Here is a 22,658-nt window from a genome sequence, read left to right as displayed (position 1 = left end):
AGATGAGTAGGGCTTCTTCAGTCAGTACGAAAGATGCAACACGTAACAGATATTCCCACCCAACGATAAAATTACGGAACCATGTCGCTGGGCGGATCATCGTCGGAACCTTAGTGACGCAGCATTGCAGCTGGGTAGCAAAATCCGTTTTTTTTTTAATTTCTTTTTGTTTGAGGAACCCTGCACTGCAGCTGTGCATGCGTTAAAGTCTCCTTTTTTTTCTTCTTTCTTTATTGGGGAGGGTGGGGGGAGGCAGCTTCTTCAGACACAAGAACGCCAAAAACTGGGTCATGCAGAACTAAGTACAAACACGTGCCTCGTTGAGAACGTGCTTCGTAGTTGCGTCACACCTCATTTCTCCAGGGCACAAGAACATGCACACGGGGCTCACGGGGGTTAAACATGCGAAACTAAGTTTCCTCTCTTTGAACAGGCAGAAGGAGGGGGTAGAGGAGGGGGTGACGATGCGAAGGTTTTTTTTTTTACTTCTTCTTTACGTGAACTGTAGCTTGACTGCGGGTCGACCGAAATTGAACCCATATGACGACGAAAACTTGTCTGAAAAAGACAAAGAAAGGGGGGGGGGCGAAATGTAGCTCTATATAGCAAGATGAAAAATAAAATCAAAGGCGCCAGAAACTGAGAAGCTGGATACTGTTTCATCCTAAAGCAGCGCACCCGTAGGACAAAACACCACGAAGAAAAGGAAATACAAAGACGACGTCGCCAAGAGGGATGGATAGAGAGAGAGAAAGAGAGTGAGTGAGATAAAGGGCGCTGGGGAGAGGAGGGAGGGGGAGAATAGAACTGAAAGGACGCCGACGACGACGACGGAGTACGAGAAACGGGCCGAAATTTGAGCCTCACCGCGCCGGCTCGCCATGCGACGCGGTCGCTCCGAAACTTGAGGAGCCCCGGAGCCAGCGCGTGCGTGTGGGTAGGCTGATCCGCCGCCACCGACGACGCTGCTTGTATGCCGCTAGACGACGACTAGCGGGACGCGCACACACGCGTACTACACGCAGGCCTGAAGAGAGAGAAAAAGAAAGGGGGGCGAGGAGGGGTTTGCGAGGATGAGGGGATGGTGAACGACAGCCGACGCGACAACGACGGCGATGGTAAAAGGGGCTGGGGGGGGGCGCAAGTGGGGAAGGGGTGGAGAGGGGGCTTCACATAATGAGGAAGCTCGGCGGGAGGGTGAAGGGGAAGAAGTGGGCTCGAGAGGGAAATGGGGGAGGCAGGAGGGGAGGTTGGGATGACACTATCTTTTCAGGTCGAAGGAGAGTGCTCTCCTCTGGATGCGAAGCGCCGGAGACGAGCGCTGTGGCGCGTGGTGTTGTTCGTGCGTGCGTGCGTGGGTGCGTGGGGGCGTTGAATGCAACGGACCGCGCCGCGAGACGTCGATGCCCGTTCCCTCCCCACTTTCCTTCCTTTCGGGGCCGACGGCACGTGTGCTGCTGCCACCTGATCGCTCTTGTTTTCGTCACTGGAGCCGTACCTGTCCTGCCCGTCCGCTTATTCCTACCTTTAAAAGGGCCACCGAATCCAGCAGCGCGGCGCTCCCAGCCCACGCTTTCATAACTTTCCCCTCGATGCCGCCATCACGCCCCCCCCGCTCTTGCTTTTCAATTTTGGTTCTCCCTCTGCCTTTTTTGTTCTTTTAGCAGCAAAGGACGGAGACAGCACTTTCAAGAGACCAGTGTCTCCAATTTTTGCCGCAGTTGGGGAATTCTACGCTGGAATCTTCGTTGTGACAGGTTGCACTATAGCGACACACACACACACACACACACACACACACACACACACACATATATATATATATATATATATATATATATATATATATATATATATATATATATATATATATATATATATATATATATATATATATATATATATATATATTGTGGTTGTACTTCAAGGTGCGCAGGTGTTCCTCGTTCAGTCAATCACAAATGGTCAAATGGGCTACAGTGCTTTTGTGGCTTTGTGCATCGCAGCCAGAAGTAGCAGAATCTCTTCCTATGTGAAAGCCTTGTCGTCTAATTGTCCGTGACAAGATTTCTACCCTCGCATAGAGGTGAATGTCAGGTCGAAATTCATCCTTCTGCCAGATTCCCCCAAAACATCAACAAAGAACAAATTACCTATAAAACTTATTCTTCCATACATCTTATAACTTGTTGCAGCGCAGACACGACAACATGTAGAAGGCGCACAAGACAATACACCGCGCTTTGCATACACCCCATGTAACTTCTATATCCGTGCAGCAGTGCTAACGCTACAACAAACCAGAAGATAGCCTGCCAACAAGCCCACTTCTTCAGTACCTTTGCTTGCCATTATTCTTTGTTTTACAGGGAAGCTGTATGTGGCTAGGATCCCAGGATTCTTTGGCGTCGGTCGACAGAAACGTATCATCATCAATGGCTCATACCCCCGTAAGCACTAAGCACTGTTAAGAATGGCGAGCGACAAGGCAAAATTGCCACCCAATTACGACAGGGCGACACGACGCGCATCTCCCCCTCACCGTCGCTGCAGCTAGGAGGCGTTCGAAGAAGCGGCCTTTGTGCTGAAAACCACCTCCTTCCTCCAGCCCCATCGACATTGTGACGGAACTAGTTCGGTGTGTGAACAATGGTTCCGGAGTTCCCCAACGCGGAGCTGATTTGACACGCATGGACAAGCTGCCGCGGGAACGACGTATTTTGGTGCTTCTCACGCTTCGGCGTGGCGCAAAACAACGAGCGACCCACGATTGGCACCGATACTTCCCGGAACGGCACCTCTCCAACGCCGTCGTTTGGGCATCGGAATGTGTGTGCCTTTGTGTATGTAAACTGATCTGCGGAGCAGCGGCGAGGTGGTGATGAGTAAACGAACAGTCTCCGCCTCGTTTGGCCGGCGGACCGAGTGTATAAAAACTGTTGTTGTGCGAATGCTGGACACACTTCTCTTGAGCAGTCATGTTAGACTGAGTCACTTCTCTCATGCAGTCATGTTGGACTGATACTCCTTTTTCTCAAGCAGTCATGTTAGACTGATTTAATTTCTGTAAATAAACCCTTTTTCCTCGTTCTCGATGAGAAACAGTTCTTCACTTCATCAACGATCTCAGCGTAAATAAGTTGGACGACGGCATGGGCCAGCTACCTTCGAATTCATGCCGTACTCCAATCTTGGCAAAGGACCACGAACGATGGGATTGAGCCCCCAATCCTGACAGCACTCATCCTCCCTGTGCAAGCAAAAGATGCGATGGCTCATAGCCCCGTAAGGCAGGGGCTACAAACACTCAGCAAAGTGAAGCGAATGGCACATACAGGGATCACGCATACCACTAACACAACAGCATAAGTTTCATTAGAGAAGAAGCACAGAAGAAGCATCCGAGCCACGTAATTGATGATAAGGCGCTCGTGAGAGCAGCGTGAAGCACGTAGCGCTATCCGCGTGCGTTTTCCGGTAAAGATTAGACAGTTTTAGTTACACGTACGTAGAGGCTTTGCGTACGTAGAGCGTCTACGTGTGAGCAGTGCGCATGCGCAGAACGTAGCGGGCGCGCGCGCGTCTCACGGACGTACGTGAGATTCAATCCTTTGCGTGCGTTTCTTGCGCACGTAGACAGCTTCGCGCGGGCGTTCCGCAAGATCACGAACAAGCGATAGCGGTCCGCGCGCGCGCAGACGGCTCGTATCGAAACACGGCAACAGGATTGAATTGGCTACCGCTGTGTTCACATTTCCCGATAGATGGGGCTACGGGGTCCCTCTTGGCGTGCGTCGCGTACGTGTAGCTAAAAGCGTTTCAGATGGCGTGCACGTAAGGTACGTAGGCTTTTCAGGTTTGCGTACGTGAAGCCTCTACGTACGTGTAACTAAAACTGTCTATTACTGTTGGTCATGTTGCCGCGGTGACGCCAGCTTGCGACGTGGGGTGTGACGTCCTTAGCCTTTCCTGCACAAAATTACCCGCCTAGCAACTGATTTCAACGTTGTTGCAGCACCGCTATATGGGCGGCGGCGTGCTGTCAAAGTTACCATTACTTCCATTTCTACCGTTGCTCTAAAATAACAGTACTACCTTTACTCTAAAGCCATAAAGCATACCATATCCCCTCGGCAGTTGTAGTGGGGGTTTTCGACAGCTTCTCAGGACGTCCACTTTCGCAGGGCCGGAATGACGAGTTCTATGGGGGTTTTCTTTTCTTTTTTTCACATGTCTACTTGAAACATTTTTATCGCATTTTAATTGTATGAATTCGAGCTGACACTTCAGTGACTCACTCGTCAGTTCATTGAGAAGGTACAGCAAGCACATCTAAACCCCCGTGTTGTGCTTGTTCCTGACGTTCCTTACAATATCTGCCGTTCCTTTTTTTTGTTTTTACTTCTTTCTTTTTAGCAATTTTCTGTTCCGTCTCTCACGTTGTACTGAGGCAATGAGGGCGAAGCTCTAATCGACTTCCTGCTAGTTTGCCTGCACACGACGCCGAGTGCATGACAGTTCACTAACAAAGTGTAACACATTCGAACGACTGCCAGCATGGCAGCTAACTAATCAACCCTGAAAAGAATAAGCAGCTGCACACGCATTCCCTCTTCTTGCGTTCGTTAATGATTGGTATAGGCCAACCTGTCATGAGTAAGACATGTTACGTGCGCCCAGTTTCGCTCTATCGACAGTCTTCTTTCATTGTCTTTTCTTTTTTCCTACGTTGCCATTAATCTTCGGCTTTTCGATACATAATATACGAATCGGTAAGCAGAATAAACAAATGGGGGATGATCTAAGCATGCTGTTTACTCGGAAGTGCAGCTGTGGAAATCATGACAGCTTGCCTTCTCTTCACATTGTTCATACGGGCCTTTCTGGATGTTTAGCTTAATTTACAGCGCGAACTTGAGTACACCCACACAAAGAAAGAAACGAAACTGACGGGAGGAGTACTGGACAATAACTAAGTTCGTTATAATTTTAGTAAACGGCATTAGTAGATTGCTTAGAAAGACAACAGTGAACACCGACAAGGAAAACTTACAGAAAGAAAAACATACATATACCATGGGCGGCGGACGGGCACCTGCTGCTTTCGACTTACGGAGCTGGGATCACAGGAGGCCAACATTTTTCTCCCTCGTCCGGAATGCCCGTTGTGATGGGTGCCACGAGGTAAACGCTTTCAGCGGAGTCTAGAACTCGTTCTCAATTCTCCACAAGCAGTGAACTGAGACTACTGACCAACTTTGCTTGAGCGTCAGTGCATAACATAGGCAGGCTTTGCGGCGAATGTGTCAGAATACGTCGCAACTATGCTATAGTGAGCGCACCAGCGAAAGCGTGCAGTACGTTTTCTGTACGCAAGCGTTCCCTCGCACCGATACGTTGCTTTAAATATACGTTAACTGTAGCTACGCGCTAAGAAACCTACCTCGCGTATACCAGGAAGCACTGACTTAGCAGGTGAGGTACCGCGCCGCGTAGCGCCGTTTCACTGGAAGACAGTGACGTCATCGAAGACGGGGCAGTAAGGGGACTGTTTGTCGCCTCTGTCACGAGCAGTTCCATTCAAGACAGCTGCAGTGACATCGCACGAGAGCACAGCGAGAGATAATACTTAAAGGCAGAAAGAGGGAGAGGTCGGCCTGAGTGAAGTATACTCTAGCCTGCTACTCCACACTGGGGAAGGGGTTTGGGGGATTAACAGAGACAGGATGTGAAGAGGAAAGCAAGCTGCAGCAATGAGCGGTGCAGCATTGGCCCGGAAAATGCTGGCTCGCACGCCAATTCTTTAGAAATTGTGGAGTTTAACGGCCCGAAACTGCACTGTCGGCTTTGAGGGACGCCGCATTGGAGGGGTTCCGGATTAACTCTTTACCACCCGTGGGTATCTTAACACGTACCCAATTCAATGTATGCACGAGCGTTCTTGTTTGTTTGTTTTTTTAATTCCTTCCCCGTCGGATTACGATCGCCGCAACTGGAATCGAACCCGCGACAATCGAGCTCAGCAGCGCAACGCCGAAGGCACCGAGCGCCCACGGCGAGTCCCGATAGTTAATTAGTTGTTACTAACATGCGGTGATACAAACCATTATTAAAATGACCCTAAATAGCGACACTAAATCAGTTTATGCTGATATGGCGTTCTTGCTAAACTCTATTTGCGATTCGTTTGTAGGATTGAGGGTGCCTATTACTGACGTTAGCAAACTCCATACGTCCCTTGCTTAACTTTCTAGCAGGAAAAGTTCTCGAAGCTCACTAGGCCAAATCTTTTGTTGCTTTAGAATCAAATAAAGCCATTTTTTTTTTACGAGTAAACGAGTAACTAAAGCGGCGCAGACTACTTCAATATCTATAACGACGCCATGGTGACTTCATGTGGAAGCTTCACGGTGGCGTCACCTGCTGCCTTTCCGTTTTGTTTTTGTTTTTCCTTTATTTCCCTTTTGTAACATCAACAGTAGCCATTCTGTTGTTGCGAGAAGCGTAGTTTAGTAATCCAGCCCAACTTAATCTTGTTTATACTGTCCCTTTAAGTTTGCTTTCAGTTCAAGTGCAACACAAAAAAAAGGATAAAAGCCTTCGACCATTAAAAAAATAAGGTTCCTAAAGTTCCTGGGCCACACAGCAACTTCGTATGAGCAGAAAAAAAAAAGCTTGTTTTTAGGCCTACCGTCGGAGGTCCCGCAGAGGGCGAAGTGGCAGAGTTACCAACGTTTTCTTTTGCGCTAAAACGTAGGCTTTATATTTAAACTTTGGGCACCTACAAGCCGGTCCGAAAAGGAGATTGAATGGCCATTACCACTTCTTCTTTATTCTCCTTTTTTTTTCATAAGATGAACTAAAAGCAGATGTGCTCCATCTTATTACCCACGAGGAAATCAATTTATATCAATTTAATTGGAAGAAAACTCATTCCGGCTCCAAAACCTTCCGACGTAAGCTCATTGCTGTTCACTGCCAGGCAAAACAGAAATAGTAACGACTTTTTAAATGTTTTGATTCGTCACACACACACACACAAAAAAAAAATAGGCGGTGGCGGGGAGGCGCGAGGGGAGGGGTGAGGATTAAACGAAATGAAATGCTTTATATATATATTCACGGTGGAACTAAGCGAGGTTGAGCGCTGCCTGGGCTAGAAAAAAAAAAAAAAGACGTGAGAAATTCGTTTTTTTTTTTTAAGGTACATAGTATTCTGTTTCAGGCATCGCTAAACTATAGTACACAATGGATACAACCGGTAAGTGAGCATTAGGAAAAGGGAGAACAATGATCAAAATGTCGCCCTGCTCATTCAAGGGACCAACCTTACTGAAATTTAAGGAACCCTCTCCGTGCCAAAGTGTGCAATGATTACGCCCAAGCATATATCCTACGTTGTTTCCTAAACATAACTTTCAGACCACCTCGTTCTTACCGTGCGTTTTCGTATACTAAGTACATACATTATAGCGAGGAAAATGTATAAATGTATTATAAGAGCTAGTGGGCCAATCTGCAACCTTGAATATAATGCGTGGAACACCTACGTAACCTCTAAATATAAGTAACAACACTAAATGTGTTTCAGAATGTCTTAGAATGTACCTATGAGTGGGTTACTGCTGTACAGGCAACACAGCCACGCACGCAAACTTTTGTAATACGCTGGAAGACCTACTCCCGATACGCCTCCCATAACAAGAAAGCACTCCTTTCGTTCATTCTTTATTTTTTTATTTATTTAGATATACTGTCACCCCTCAGTTGAGGGTCATAACAGGGAGGGATGTTACATATACGGTCACACAAGACAGCCAGATACAAAAGAAATATGCACATGCACTACAGTGTCCTACGGATACAATACAAGATTCTTGATTAACATTCAAGTGCACCGCATGCTACTTTACTATCAGCAGCACAACTTTCGACTGGTGTCTACACTACCGCTTTCGCGAAATTGCCGCGCGCTAATATTGCCACCGCACAGTTCCAGCGGGCCGCTTCCCGCGCGCAACCGCTGGAAATCGCTCTAGAATGCGCACTGACCTACACACCTGCAGCACACTCTGTTATGTCCGGCAGTTCCAGGGCAGCCGACAAAAGAGATAGAGAGAGAGAAAAAAAAATCAAAGAAGTGATACCTGTAACCAGCAGGAAAGCCCACACGCTGGGAGCACACGGAGACGGAGCAAACTGCAACGCCCCCCTCCCCCCCTCCTCCTCACCCCTAACCACTTTCCCCCTGCATTTTGCTCCTCACTCCCTCGTTCCTGTTACGAGTCGCAAAACGCTTCTCGCCACTGCCAAAGCGGCGGTGGCGGTCAAACAAATGAGCGCTTCGCGATGGCTGCGCGAAGGAGAGTTCCCGAGTGGAACGTATAGAACACATAGGGCGCGGCACGAGTCAAGAACTCCGGACCCTCGGAAAGGCGAAGAGGCCACGTCGGGGGCCGAAAGACGCAGCACGCAACGGCTTCCAGCAGTGGGCCTGTTGCAGCGGGATCTGTTGGCGGGCGCTGCAGGCCAGGCCAACGGCTGCTGCCACGGTGCTGTTGGCCAGAGGGGGGAAGGGGCCCAGTCCTGGACCGGCGGGAACGCGCGAGGCAGGCGTTGTTAGCGGACCTATCATTAGGGAGGAAACTCGGAACGGCCCCTTGCGCCGATGCTCTTTTCTCTCTCTCTCTCTCTCTCTCCGCTGTTCCTTCTGACGTGCCGGCGCCCGCTGCCCTTCGCAGCAACAGCCTCTCGCCCGCTCTCCCGCGCGTCAAACGGAAACTAGACACTAGCTTTTCTTTTTGCCGGGAAGTTTTCGGCCTGGCACTGCTGCTGATCTGTTGGTTGCTCGTTGATGCCGGCCGAGTCGCCGCTGCACTGACTCAACTCTCCCTCCTACTCCTCCTCAATCTCCGTGTACACCGCACTCCCTCTCTCTCTTTTCATTTTTTTTTTCTCGAGCGCGCCTTTCGATGTAATCCGGGGCTTGTTGCGCGGCGTAGGCACACACACATCGAGCCTGCTTTCTCGCCCATACCGTCGTGGCCTTGTGCGCAAGAGCCTGCACGCCCCCCCCCCCCCCAGCTATGCTCTTTTTGTTTTCTCATTCCAAGAAAAGAAGACAAAAAAGAAGTGGAATATCAGCGCAACTTCCACTCCTTAGGCTGGCCAGCTCGTCCAACTCTCGCCTTTCTTTTCTCTCTCTCTCTTTTGTGTGTTTTCGTGTGTGTGCTGCCCAGAGACTTTTGTTTTCCTTCGACTTCTCGTTGCCGCCTGGGATGTTTTGGCGAGACCTTTCCGAGAAACGAAAACAGGAACCTCCAGTGCAGCGGGGCAAAGGCGCGGTAGCGCGTTGGGAGGGGTCGAGGGGTCGGGGGAGGAATGACAGGCACCGTCGCGTCGCGATTTGTGAAAACGGGGCTGCTCACAATGCTGGCTACGGCTTCGCCCCCGTCATCTTGCTTCTTCTTCCTCACGCGCCGGTTCCGTTTCGCTGGCACACAACACAGCACGTCCTAACAACAAATGGAGTGTTCGCAGCTCTCCGTTTGAGGTAGTTACTGCCTGCGCGATATAGTTAGCTTCGATTTTTCGGAGAAGTTCTCGTACCCTTCGAAGGAGTTCATCACCACGATTTGCAAACAGAGAGTAAACGAACTCACTAAAGAATCAAACACAGGACTAGGTAATGAAGTTGCTGCACCATAAACAAGTTGCCACCACCGCGTTGCACTCGTGGACAAAAAAAATGGGCACCCTTTGGAGCTTATATTGTTCTTTTAACAACGATCATCACCTATCACGCGTGCATTCCGTTGTGTAACACTAACCGATATGTTAATGTCACGAACATCATGCGCGTATCAGCGTCGCGTAGCATTCCTTATAGGAAAGCAGCAAACGAAAACTGTTAAATAAAAGAAGCGTATGCATTGAGTGCGACAATGGCCATAATAGAAGATAAGCACCAAAGGGTGTAACTGTCTATTTTTTTTTCCTTTTTATAGGATGCACAAGGATATTGTAGCTCGTTCACCTGCCTGATAGCATGAGTCCCTAAACTTGCTGGTTTGGCGAGGCAACGTGAACGACCCTTCTGTCCTGAGCTAGCATAAATGTACCGTGCGCTCTGCATACAAAATCGTAAACCCGCCAAAGAACGTTCCCCCTCCCCCCCCCTCTCTTTTTTTAAATTTTTGTTAACAGACGCCGGCGCGCGAGGTCGTACACCCTTGCACGACGCTCGGAGGCTGTGTCCCCGCTCATCAAAACTCGGTGAAGGGTGTCTTTGAGCTTTAACCTTTTCCCGAGTTATAAGCGTACACAGTTGTCCTGCGTGGCAACCATGACTCGCGCGCAGTGGAAGTGTACGGGCCCGTCGCTGCACCGAGGCGTGGAGCAACCGACGAGAGCGTGCAGCGCTCAAGGAACAGCTTTAGCAGCAACGTCGCTCTGTTGTCTCGCTAGAAGAGTGCAGCTAAGGGTCGAATCTGCTGCTTTCGTTGCGAGTAAAAGAAGTTTCTGCAGGTCTATACACTAAAGTCTCGGAGTGTGACGCCATAATCGGAAGGCCAGCTCTCCTAGTTACAACTGTGTATCGTGGGGCAGGGGCAATGTGGGGGAAACATAAAACGAACGACCCAGCTTAACGTCACCCGCAATTGCGTGTAAACGTACAATATAGCGCGCGACATCAGCGCTCAAGTGATCCCCATTGCTTGTGTCCGAAAGTTCTAGCTGTCCTCTGATTTAACAGCGCCGTTTGCAAGCTTGCCAATAGTAATAGACAGAATGCAGCAGATATATCGATCGATTAAAGGAGTGATTGTTATACAGACATAGATAGATAGATAGATAGATAGATAGATAGATAGATAGATAGATAGATAGATAGATAGATAGATAGATAGATAGATAGATAGATAGATAGATAGATAGATAGATAGATAGATAGATAGATAGATAGAAAGACAGACAGACAGACAGACAGACAGACAGACAGACAGACATAGATAGATAGATAGATAGATAGATAGATAGATAGATAGATAGATAGATAGATAGATAGATAGATAGATAGATAGATAGATAGATAGATAGATAGATAGATAGATAGATAGATAGATAGATAGATAGATAGATGTGACCGGAAATTCAAGACGGCGTCCTCGCTTGACAGAAGCCAGCTCTGCTGCATTCGCAAACACTGCACGCATTTAAATGGAGAGAGAGAGAGAGCGCGTGCGCACGGGAGCAAGCAGCAGCAGCAAGCGGTGGCAACGGTGGCGACCGGCGCTCAGCGTGGCATGACCGCCTCCTGGCACTTTCTCGCCGAGGTCACGGTTCGCTCTCCTCCGGCTCGAGGCGCTGAGGAAACACCTTGCGCCAGCCCGAGCGTGGCGGCGGCGCCGCCGGTGACTGTGCACCAGCCCCAGCAGCAGCAGCGCTTTGCCGACGCGCCAAAGCGGGTCAGGCAACGGTGGCTGAGCACCAGCGCGGGCTACCTACACACGCTGCTTTGGGCGAGGAGACAAGTGGCGCTTCTGTCGCGGGCGCTGCGCCAGCCTCGCCGCGCGGTCTTTGCGACTCGGCCGGGCGACGACGCGCGCGCGCACGCAAGCGAGCTCGTAGGTCTAGACGCGACAACATTTATGAAAGGTTTCGGCGTTTCTCGGATTTCTGTACATGGGCGGCGCGACCTCCCTCTTTAGCAATGACACCGACAGCGTGGGCTCACTATACGCGTCCCGTTGGGATGCGTGTAAGTAATTAAATCAAATGTATGAATTGTGGGGTTTAACGTTAACGAAGTTGCGCAGTGCCTAAGAGGGACGTCGTACAGCGGAATGTTCCGATGTAATCTCGACAGCCAGGAGTTTTTTAACGCGCATCCAACGCAAGGTACGCGAGTGCTTTCTTACACATCCCGCCCATTAAGGGAGCGGCCGGGAGTCGATCCCGCGACCTGGTACTCGCGCGACAGCGCAACGCCGTATAGCCGTTCACTCAGCTACAACTCAGCACAGCGGATTCGTTCAGGTGCGATCGGTCGCCATTGCGTAAGGAATGGCGCTTTACTAGAAAGTGAGAAAGGTATGCAGCTAGAAGGTCCCGTCGGAACGACTTACCACTTGGAACTGAGCAACCTTCTCGAAAGACGTTAGAATTGTGTAGCAATTACACGAATTAAACCTGGTCACGCGTAACTACGCGAAAAAGGTTTGAAAAATGTCCAAGAAGGTTTGATCGCGATTAACTATACTAAAATGCGGGAAACGGATTTCTCAGGTGAGAGCGATGTTTCGCGGCGTCGCAAGACGCCTCTTCCGCACACGAGAACGACGAAGTGACGATTCCAAGCCTCGGCATTATTTCTCTCGATAATTGGGGTTATATTCATTCCGCATACGTGCATATATATATCGCTACACGGTCGTTCGCATGTGACCACCGCAGGAATCCTCATCCACACCAACTGCGTACCAAGCCAACCCCGTCGAGATCAATGCCCGCGCGCGCGCGCCGCCTCGAATATATGCAACGCCGCAGCGATATACATACAGGGTTTCCGGGGCCGCTATAGCTCCCGCAGCAAATCCTCCCAGCCTATCAGGCTTACACCTTGCTCGGACATGTTTATGTCCGCGGCCGCTTGCCTGCCGTGGTTACCCGCGTACCCAAGTATATATACGCCGGATTTCGTCTTATCTTTCTCTCACGCGGTAGCGATTCATAGCAGTTGTCTGTCTTGCGTTCTGTGGCGTTTTTGTCCACGTCCGGGGGGTCGCGCTGTTTTAGTTTGTTTCACCGCGGGGCTCGATAAGCCTATTAGGAGTTTAGGGCAGGTGAAAGGAAGATACTGTAATTCTTGCGGGCAATAAAGTTGCTATCTGTATGCATACCTTCGCAGCTGGTGATGCAGCTGACCGCTTATGCAGTCCCAAAGGATAAGCGAGTACGCGCGTGTACACGCCGAGGCTACTGCTGCTGCTGCTGCCGCTGCTATCGCTTCATGCGGCAGGATGCACTTGGGCCGTCACGGCCGGCACAAGCGTGGCCACTGATCCGATATATCCGGCCCAGCGCTTCCCGACTGCGTGTGCGTATGCAGAGTACCGCGTCTATACGGGGCAGGTGCCGTGGCCTGCAGGTTTCGAAAGTCGCTGCACCGTGACAGTGCGCTGCCTTCCGTTTCAGCTGTCCCGGCCCGCGGCAGTTCATTTTTTCTCTCTTTTTTTTTTTGCTTCAGGGTTTGGGTACGAGCTAGTTGGTATTCCGTGGCGAACACCACTTGCACAGCGCGTAAATAGACAGGAGCCACCAAAAGAACGACGACGACAAGCGCCGACTTCCAAGTGATTTCAATTTTGAGTAACACGCATATATACCGAGACTCCAATACACAGTAAACTTCGTGTTTCCCGGCGTAACCTTTACGCGCCCTGTTCAGTCGGAGCGCCTCTTCTTGGCTTTCGTTTCATCGGCAATTACAATGCGCTTCAGTCCCGCGACCACGCACCCAGTATACTAAACTCTAGATACTGATAATGCACGCGTATGCTATAGCGAAGCTGTTCTCGACGACCACGTGACTTACTGTAGAACGTCGACGAATGCCGAACCCAGGGAAGGAGACCAAGCAAAGCTCCGCTTCAATACGTTTCAGTCTTCGTGCACCTTGTGCCACATGCGTTCTGTGCGACTGGCCTACAATGGGCACACGTACTTAGTGGGGCGTACCCAGTCCCGAAGTTGTCATTTAATGCTTCACACTCCTTTAGTCACAGTGGCAGGTTCGTTGCGAGGGTGTGGCCCATTATCGGCACTGCAGGTCCATGGACCATAGTTGTCTACTATAGGCAGCAGTAAGCAGCAATTTGTTTGTGGCCGTTTTTTTGTCTACGCGGCATGACAGCATCCGACATGCACCCAGGGGCCCAACTTGTCTATATTACGCAATGTTACCACCAAACGTTATGCGCGTATAAAAGTATTTGTAGGATTTATTTACGCATCCATATACAGAGCGTTCACGCAGACGAAAGAGAGCCTAGTCAGACTGCGTTTGACTTTTCGGCGTCTTCGCAGCAGCCGTCGTTCTTTTCTTCACCTCACCGTAACACTATCCACAAATATATATCCGGCGCGGAAACGACGACGGGCGCCAGAAATCCGGAAAAGGGACCCAAACGAGGCTTCGCTTTAAGAAGTTAATTCCGGGTTTTTTTGTTTTTTTACGTGCCAGAATCGCGCTCTGAGAGAGCCCGACTCCCCCCCCCTACCAATCACCCGGTAGTGGGGGACTGCGGATCCAGTTTGACCACCTGTAATTCTTTAAAGTGCACCTAAGCCAAAATGCAATAGGGCTTTCTTTTGCGTTTCTCCCCGATCGAAATGCGACCGCCGCGGTGGGGTTCGAACCTACGACTTCGAGCTCAGCAGCGGGATGCCATATAGTATCCTCTAAGACGGCGGCGGGTAGGAAGCAAACTCGTGAATGGTGTACTTCGGTGTACACCATTCGGTGTACACCGTCGATGTACACCGTCGGTGTACTTCGAGAGATCGAGTACAGGGAAGGCGACGCGCGCGATGCAGTGCGCATTTGGGTGAAATTGATGTGCCCACGTACTGGGCTGTCGGGCTCATGGTCAAAGCAAAGCCCCTCGCGCATGCTGCTCGGTGACGGGATATCAAGATCATGGCCGATTGGGTGCCCATTGAGTTGCGTACCTTCACTCTCACCCTGGATAGAAAGACTGGTCTGAGTTGCCGGCGAAGGCAGTTTCCGGTGGTTCAAGCTGGTGCTGTCACTGTACAGATTGGGTACGGAATCGTTGTCGCCACCGCATACGTTCATCCCGGAACGTCAAAGTGGGACCTTTAAGAATTTATGAACGACTCATTTGGGTGGATCATCCGGATGGGCCCAATCCCATCGTCATTGTCACCGACGTGACTTTAACGTCGATGTGCCTCGCCCCGACGGAAAGTGGTCCTTGGCGTTTCTCCTCGGAAGCTTCGGTCTCCAATGTTACGCCAAGGCCAACGTCTCCACGATGCACCATCGGTCGTGCATAGACCTAACGTTCGCTGAGAACATCTCCAGTGTCGTCACACAGCCCATGGCCGTCTATCACAGCGACCATAAAGCAATAATTACTTTGGCCACGAGATAAACGTTAATACAAATAAACATTAAAAAGTGCATACTTCTACAATATTGTTTTGTTCTTTTATTTTCTTTTCTTTAAAGTTATATACAGCTCCGCTGGTCATACACATTTACATAGTGGAATGGCTCTGATTTTTTTTTATTTGGTTTCTTTACAATGCAAAGCAGTCCTTTCTTAAGTACGAACAATTAAATAGACCTGTGTATAGACGGTGTAAAATTCACGACAAGGCGAGCTGTCACAGAAACTGCAGGGCACTATCCCCATTGTCCCCCGTCACTGTCACCCCCTCCCCCCGTTCGCCCCGCGGATGGTGACAGACGTACGCTGCAGCTTCCTCAGATGTTTTCATCAGATATCACTGCAAGCCGCAGTAACACGAAGTGCACATTCTTTACAGATACTTGCTAAGGTACTCGCATATGCTGACTGTGCTCCTCGGATACGCAGATCCTACTGCAGCAAGTGCTAGACTGCCTTGTTCGTAGTGAAAAAGCAAGGACGTATGGATCGCGAACTACCGATGTCGTTTCAGCATAGCTGATCCAAAGTCATTCGAACAGCCAGCGTAGTTCTCAATGAAAGGTAGTCGTTCCGAATGTTCGTGTCGTCCTCAACTAAAGGCCGAATTTGGACTTTTGCCAACTTTCTCCTCGTAGGACGGAGCCGTATAACGCAGCTACAGCATATGTGGTTTCGGCTGTCGCTCAACGCAAGCTCGATGGAACGTCGTCCCGATTTCGCTTCGAGATATTTCTTGTCGAGATATGCAAACTGATTGTGCTAGAGCGCATCAAAATTTCTATTCAATCAAATTTCATAATATTGTGACACGATGGTGTTATGTTACCGTTGTTGCTAGAGTGTACCAAATATTGAGGACATGGACCTATTCAGATGCGGACAAGCACCTTTGGTCCACCTTTTCTTTCTCTCTCTCTCTTTTACAGCGAAGCTGGTAGCCTCTAGTTGGGTCGGGATTTTTCGCGGCGTGCTCACCAAATAAAACGGCAGCTGGCAAAGGGGTTCGTGTTTGAGGTTTCGCGCAACACAATTGTGTTTTCTCGAATATTCGAATTACAGCCCGATGCTATCGTGTCTATAGGTTGTATGTAAGACGTACTTTACGCATTTTCTCACGCAGTTAACTTTTAAACCTTAATTTAGTTCAATAAGGCAGTTGCGCTTGACGGACGGCCTAGAAGAATGAGGATGTACGCTGCACTACCACACACCTGTGTGCGCGCGTGAGGTACGTCGATTGTGGTGGTGGTGCTTGTGCAACGTCGTCTAACATCCGCACCAGCTTCTCTGTACATCCACCTTCACAGGATGAGTTGGAGGCGGATATTCACCTTATCCGTTGGAATAAAGTTTATTCTATCTATCCTTTGTCTTATACTTGTCTGTTTTCAAAATGAGTATAAAATGAATGTAACAAACAAGGGAAAGTGAAACTGAAATAAACTGAAACCGAATAGCCGCTGCTATCAATTCGAGCCGCAGTAAGATCACGCGCTTAGAGTCTAAGCTAGCATACGCGTTTCTCCTGCGCTGGAGAGTCGATCGGCCGCGTCCAACAGGTGCCGGAACCCAACCAGCGTCCGTCCTCGTGTTGTATCCACACTTTATTTTTATTTTTTTTCTGTAATTATACTTTCCCGTCATCCCTCATCTATCGTTCAGAGCTGCGCGGTCCTCTCCATACTCCCACCCCTCCCCCTTGTCGACCGGCTAAAACGACGCGCGTTGCCATGGCGACCCGGGCCGCCTCGTTCTGCCGACCTCCCTCTCCTCCTCGCAAGCACAGGCTGGCGGCGCGGTGGCGGCGGCGCCTGTTTAATTTCTGTTTCTGACAGATCTTGACGGCCCACTGAGAAAAAAAAAAAGGGGGGAAGTAAAATAAGGAAGGCGGCGGCAACGCACAACGCAAAAGGCTCAGCGCCTTCGGGGCAATAACTTTCTTTTTTTTCTTCTTCTTCTTCAGTCTCTCCCTCTTGCGTCTCTTCTCGTTTGGATTTTTTTCTTCTTGGTTACTTTCCTCGAAAACTTGGCGTGCCTCCCTGCACCTGAGGAATGCACTGGATCGCGTGACGCTTTGCCAGAGGCCCTTGCCAGGCGAGGAGGTCGAGCCTCGCGGCGAAACGCTGCCTCCTAACAGCGCCAGTGAGCACGGCTGCATGATAGGCGAAACGCGCCTGAAGCAACGTGTGCAAGAAATGCGGACGCGTACACTGTTCCTGTTGTGCAAACCGCTGATACGAGACGTCGAGTGGAAGCTTTACTCTTTTCCACACTCTCCACAGAATAGTTGGAATTCTGATCGGAATTATCGGCGCATGTATATCTGAAGACCAGATAGATTTCGGGCGGTTTATAACTCAGCTCTTCACTACTACAGCGTGAACGAAATCGGGGCCCTGCTCCCGAGGTCTGATGTAGACTCAGTGGGCCAGACGAAGACGCAATTCTTTTGGATCACAGTGCAGGGTATTGTGACATCATGCTTTAGCTGCGCGGAAACCGCTGGACATCTGAAGCTTGATTACGTGATTTGTCCCTCTACATTCGCGAGAGAGACAGTCAGACTCAGTGTCGGCGTCGTTGGCACTGTACACCAACCACCGACCACTTTCTAAGAGCGTTACTGTAAACTTGTGGCCGAAAAGCTCTGCTCGTCAGGCCGTAAAGCACATTGTGGATTTTCTGAGAGAGAATGACAACTGCGAGAAGTGCTTCCAGTTCTTGTTTTTCTTTATTTTTTCTATTCGTACGCGCCAGCTTTTCTCTCTTAAGTGCCATTATTGTTGTTCCATTCCTTTTCCTTTGTTCATCCAAATGCTCAGTAGCTGGCCATAACGCGCTGTTTGTGTCCGACCGACCGGTTTGCCCTTCAAGTAAACATAACCTATATTTGCCAGGACTAACGCTTATCGAAATTCACAGCTAGTCTTATTTATTGCCGAATGGAACTCCTTACCTTCAAACATTGTCTCGCGTACGAAATCATCATCATTGCACGCACCACTGTTAGCATTTTTAGAGTGTACGAACTGTCATAACCCATATATGCTTGAATATTTATTTAACAGTGTTTTCATGTGCTTAGTACTGTATAACCTATTTCTTGTTCGTTTCATCTCATTTCTATTTTTGTAGGTTGTTAACCTATTTCATTGGACTGTAGTGTTGAACTCGTATTATGATGGGGACTGAGCGCCTATATTGCGTTTTGAGTTCGTTTGCGTTTTTCACGCTACCAGATGTGATATAAAATCCGTGTATTTTTCTGTATTTTTTTCTTTGTTTCTGTTCTACGCTTATATCATTTTTGTTGTATCTGATGTTTTCCTATATTAGTTACATTGTACACTTTGCACTTACGTTTGACTTTCTGCATCCCCCCCCCTCTATGTAATGCCATAACGGGCCCTTAGGGTACTAAAATAAATAAATAAATAGCTCACTCACTCACTCACTCACTCACTCACTCACTCACTCACTCACTCACTCACTCACTCACTCACTCACTCACTCACTCACTCACTCACTCAAGGACAACATAATCATCGCAGCGGCTTGAAAACATACGGGGTGATCATTCTTAAGTTTTATCATCTGTGGCAGATAGCGTAATTCCCGCACGAACATTCAATAACGAAAATAATAACGAATTTAGGAACGCGCTCTTGTGCGGACTAAGCGTTGTCTAGGGAACATTTAAAAACGTGTTCTTAAATTCGTTATTATTTTCGCTATTAAACGTTCGTGCAAGTCGCCTCTGGATTATTCGAAGAGGCGGGCATTACTAGCACAAGAAATCGAAACACACTTTGAAATAATCAACGAAATCTTACTAATTAACTTCCTGATTATTTACTTTACGGCACATCTTGTAATTTACAAATAGTAGCCAGTGAGTTAGCGAGATGTATCGAGTTGAAATTAATCTTCAGGATGACACCAGTTTCGAGATATTATTTCCCAAAGTGGCGGGACGAAACACATGGGCGTTCCAGTTACTTTTGTCTTACAATGCATAAAAGTAGCGTTTCGCTAACGAAGTGGAGAAACAGCGCATTTTCAGGACGAGTTCGGGGGCGTATATCTCTAAACTGGTGTCATTCTAGAGATTAATTCCAAGTGGGTACGCTTTGCAAGCTAACAGGCTACTATTCGTAACTTGCACTACGTGCGGCAAAGTAATTCGTTAAGAAGATAATTAGAGAAATTTTGGTAATTAGTTCAGTATGGGTTTCATTTTCTCGTGCAAATAATGTCCGCCTCTCCAAATAAACTAGCTCAAAGACTGGAATTATGTTGTCTGTACTAGGTTATCTTTGAAACATTCCGGGAAACTTAAATAGTGGTCACCCTGTACAATGAGCGGATTTAACGGGCATCTTGCTAAAAGACCACTAGGAACACAATTTCTCAATTGCCTGAACGCGAAATGCTGCTATCGGGCATGTAATGGCGTGTGGTATTCGCTGGAAGGGGAACAAATCATGCGGAAGTGAACACGAGGCCAGCAGTAGACCAACTGCAAGGGAAGCTTGGACCACGTAAAAAAAAAGAAAAAGAAAAAAAAAAGGAGACACTACGTTTTAGATTCTAGGTACAGATCAACCTTCGTGCAAGAAGGCTTATCTGAAGGCTTAGTCATTTTGCGTCTTGAGTATTTGTGGATGCATCAGAAAAACGTCGCTTAAACGTGCGCTTTTGATTCCGAAACTAAATAAAAAGAAAAATCCTACCATTACCGCGCTCGCTGCAGCCTACGACGCATACTCGGAACGTTAAGAAGCATGCGCATATCTTTCCCCCGCATGACCTCCGTGATGGGGAGCGCTGGGAATCTCGGAGGCTGTAGACGGCCTGGGATTTGAGTCATACATGCATGCTAACCACCAAGTGCACGAATCGTCTGCTGAGGCCCTATTTAAAGGCTGTTAATGAGAAAATAAGGTAAATTACTAGCTCTGCGGCCTCGCCAAAATTGCTACAATGGAACACATAACACAATACAGGCTCATTTCGCGTTTGCGATACGTCAGGGATTGGCATTGGCATTTCGCCCCTACACTACTCATTTATGAACACTTCAACCGAATGAAGATGTTTCATTTGGTCTTTAAGAAGATAAGAAAAGAAAATATTCAGCTGCGCTATACAAGGTTTCACCGAACACACTTCTGGAATTCTAAATGCATCCATCTCACCGTGACCGAAGGTTTAGCACAACAAAGTGGACGGGAAGAAATGAAGGGAGGTGTCCAGCTAGGCCAACTGGAAAAATTCCACCCGTCCACTCAATTCGCTTCATTTTTTTTTTCTTCTTTGTCGTGACATACTAAACACGAAACTCCAGAGCACGCCCGATAACACCAGCACCCTGCAAGCGCCGAGCCAATTTTGAAGAATCCGTGCGCCCCTGTGTCACGAATTCTCGATGATTGATAACCAACGGCCCACGCGAGGCCTCGTATACAAATGTCAGACCCACGCTCAACTATTTGGATGAGCACTTGCGCTGCTGACGGAGCACCTCTGAAGTAACAGGCCAGTGCACTGTAGAATATTTTGTACCCCAAAAAGCGAAAAAGGGTGTAAATGTGTCTATAACTCACACCCTTAGGGCGTCATTAATGCAACGGACACCCTAAGGGTGTGAGTTATAGACACATTTGCACCCTTTTTCACTTTTAAGGGTGTAAATTATTTTACAGTGCGCCGGGACGTAGTTGGTCGAGCCTAAAGAGGATCCACTTTCCCCGTAGCCGATCGCCTGTAAGGTATAGTCGTACATTTGCAGTGTATTCTCAGTACTCTAAATTCCGTTAATAATAGTGAACACGAACAAGCTTGCTGTCGCCTCCATTTACATGGTTGCTTAAGTACAAAAGAAAGGGCAGGGGGGCAACATAATTCTAGCTACTTCAGTCACGGCATCCACATGTCCAAACAAAGTGGTTTCCGCGCACCAAATTGCGAGCGTTCTAGCAATGAAAAGTGCCGGGAACGGCCACACAGGTCATGAGAGTTCCAATCACGCCGACCCCCAGCCCGGACCTTGAGTTTGCGCGTGTATAATCCGCAGTTAAATTGTTCCCGACCAGGATTACGGCACGACCGTAAAGAAAATTCACATGCGGGTCTCGATAAAGATACTTAAACTTTGCGGCTTGCGGTGGTCCACATACGCAGGAAACTTCACCTAAAAGAAGAATACAAGCAGTCTAAAGCCAATGGCCTTGCTGCACCATCGTAAAACACATCAGGGTCTGGCAAGATGGCCCGATTAAGTAGCTACAATAATGCCTACGCCTGTAACGCGAGCAGTCGGGAAACAAAAATTACTATCCAGATTAAAACGATTTTTGAGAGCAAGAACATCAGTGAGAGAAAAGAAATTCGTTTCCTGCAGGCACAAAGCGTTGTGATTTGCAGCACGAGCCCTACAAAAAAAAAAAAAAATCACTGCCCGAGTCCTCCCTACAAATGGTTAACCAACGAAGCTGAAACGTGCGACTCGGGCGCTTATCACTGGGTTAATCCCGACGGTTCATTAAACGACGGCTTGGTAGGCTGCCGGATCCTCGGTATACCCAGTTGCTGCTTGCTCTCGGCTGCACGATCCTGTACTTGTGCCCGTGATGCAGTATCGGCACGGCGAGGCGAGTTCGTTCTCGGTTCTGCTCGCGGCGTTGCTGATCGAAAGCTGCCTGCTCCTCAGGAGTATACGTATGACGCTTGGCCTTCCCATTTCGGAGCCGGAGAGAAACTGCTGCGCGCGCGCTCGGTTGAGACGGAATGCAACGACGTCATTGCTGGCGCCGCCAATCGCGCGGCAATTTCGCGTGCATATGCGGGCTCCTTTCACGCTCGGAAAAACACTTATGTAGCACGTATTGAGCAACATAAAGCCACATCGGGAGTTTTTCATGTCGTTCTACAATTTTCTCATTGACACTTTTCATCTAATTGTAATATTTGAGAAGTTCATTTATTAATTGAGACTAATTATCTGATTAGACGGAATGGAAAAAGAATAATTTGAGTATCTCCAAGCGACGGCAAACAACATTACCTTGGTTCTGTCCAGCTACGTGGCGTTCGCATACACATTTTTAAACTCTGGCTAAAGTTATCTGGGACACCCTGAACATAGGATTGATAGTCGAGTTGGTACGGTAACATAATTTTGTTGCAGCGCGAAGCGACGAAGAGGACCAGATACACAACGCTCTGCCTGTGTATCTCACCTACGACTTCGTTCTTTCGTGATGCAACAGAATTATGCTACTGAAACTGCTCTCTGAAGGCGCGTCCTCAGGTGGCGGATGTTGAACTGCCGGTGAGCTGGCGCCCCGATCCTCGGAGGGACCAACCTGTTTCGGTAGTCAGGCTCACGTGTGGCAGCGTGTGTCACTGTTGTGTCGTCTGCTTTCCAGACGCACGACGGCGCGCCGAAACAGACGG

General features: G+C 48.7%; 1 long non-coding RNA gene across 1 annotated transcript in view; it reads right to left on the bottom strand.

The window, feature by feature from the left end:
* Window positions 1-207: 207 nt before the first annotated feature.
* LOC135897038 (uncharacterized) overlaps window positions 208-22,658 on the bottom strand; it is a 398,744-nt gene continuing 376,293 nt past the window's right edge. The window contains exon 4 of the long non-coding RNA XR_011514583.1: window positions 208-558. This is a non-coding gene — a long non-coding RNA (uncharacterized lncRNA). The remainder of the gene's footprint in view (window positions 559-22,658) is intronic.

This window comes from Dermacentor albipictus, chromosome 5 (assembly GCF_038994185.2).
Source record: "Dermacentor albipictus isolate Rhodes 1998 colony chromosome 5, USDA_Dalb.pri_finalv2, whole genome shotgun sequence".
Taxonomy (NCBI): domain Eukaryota; kingdom Metazoa; phylum Arthropoda; class Arachnida; order Ixodida; family Ixodidae; genus Dermacentor; species Dermacentor albipictus.
The sequence above is the reverse complement of the archived record's forward strand: the minus strand, read 5'-3'. Positions and strand labels throughout refer to the sequence as shown.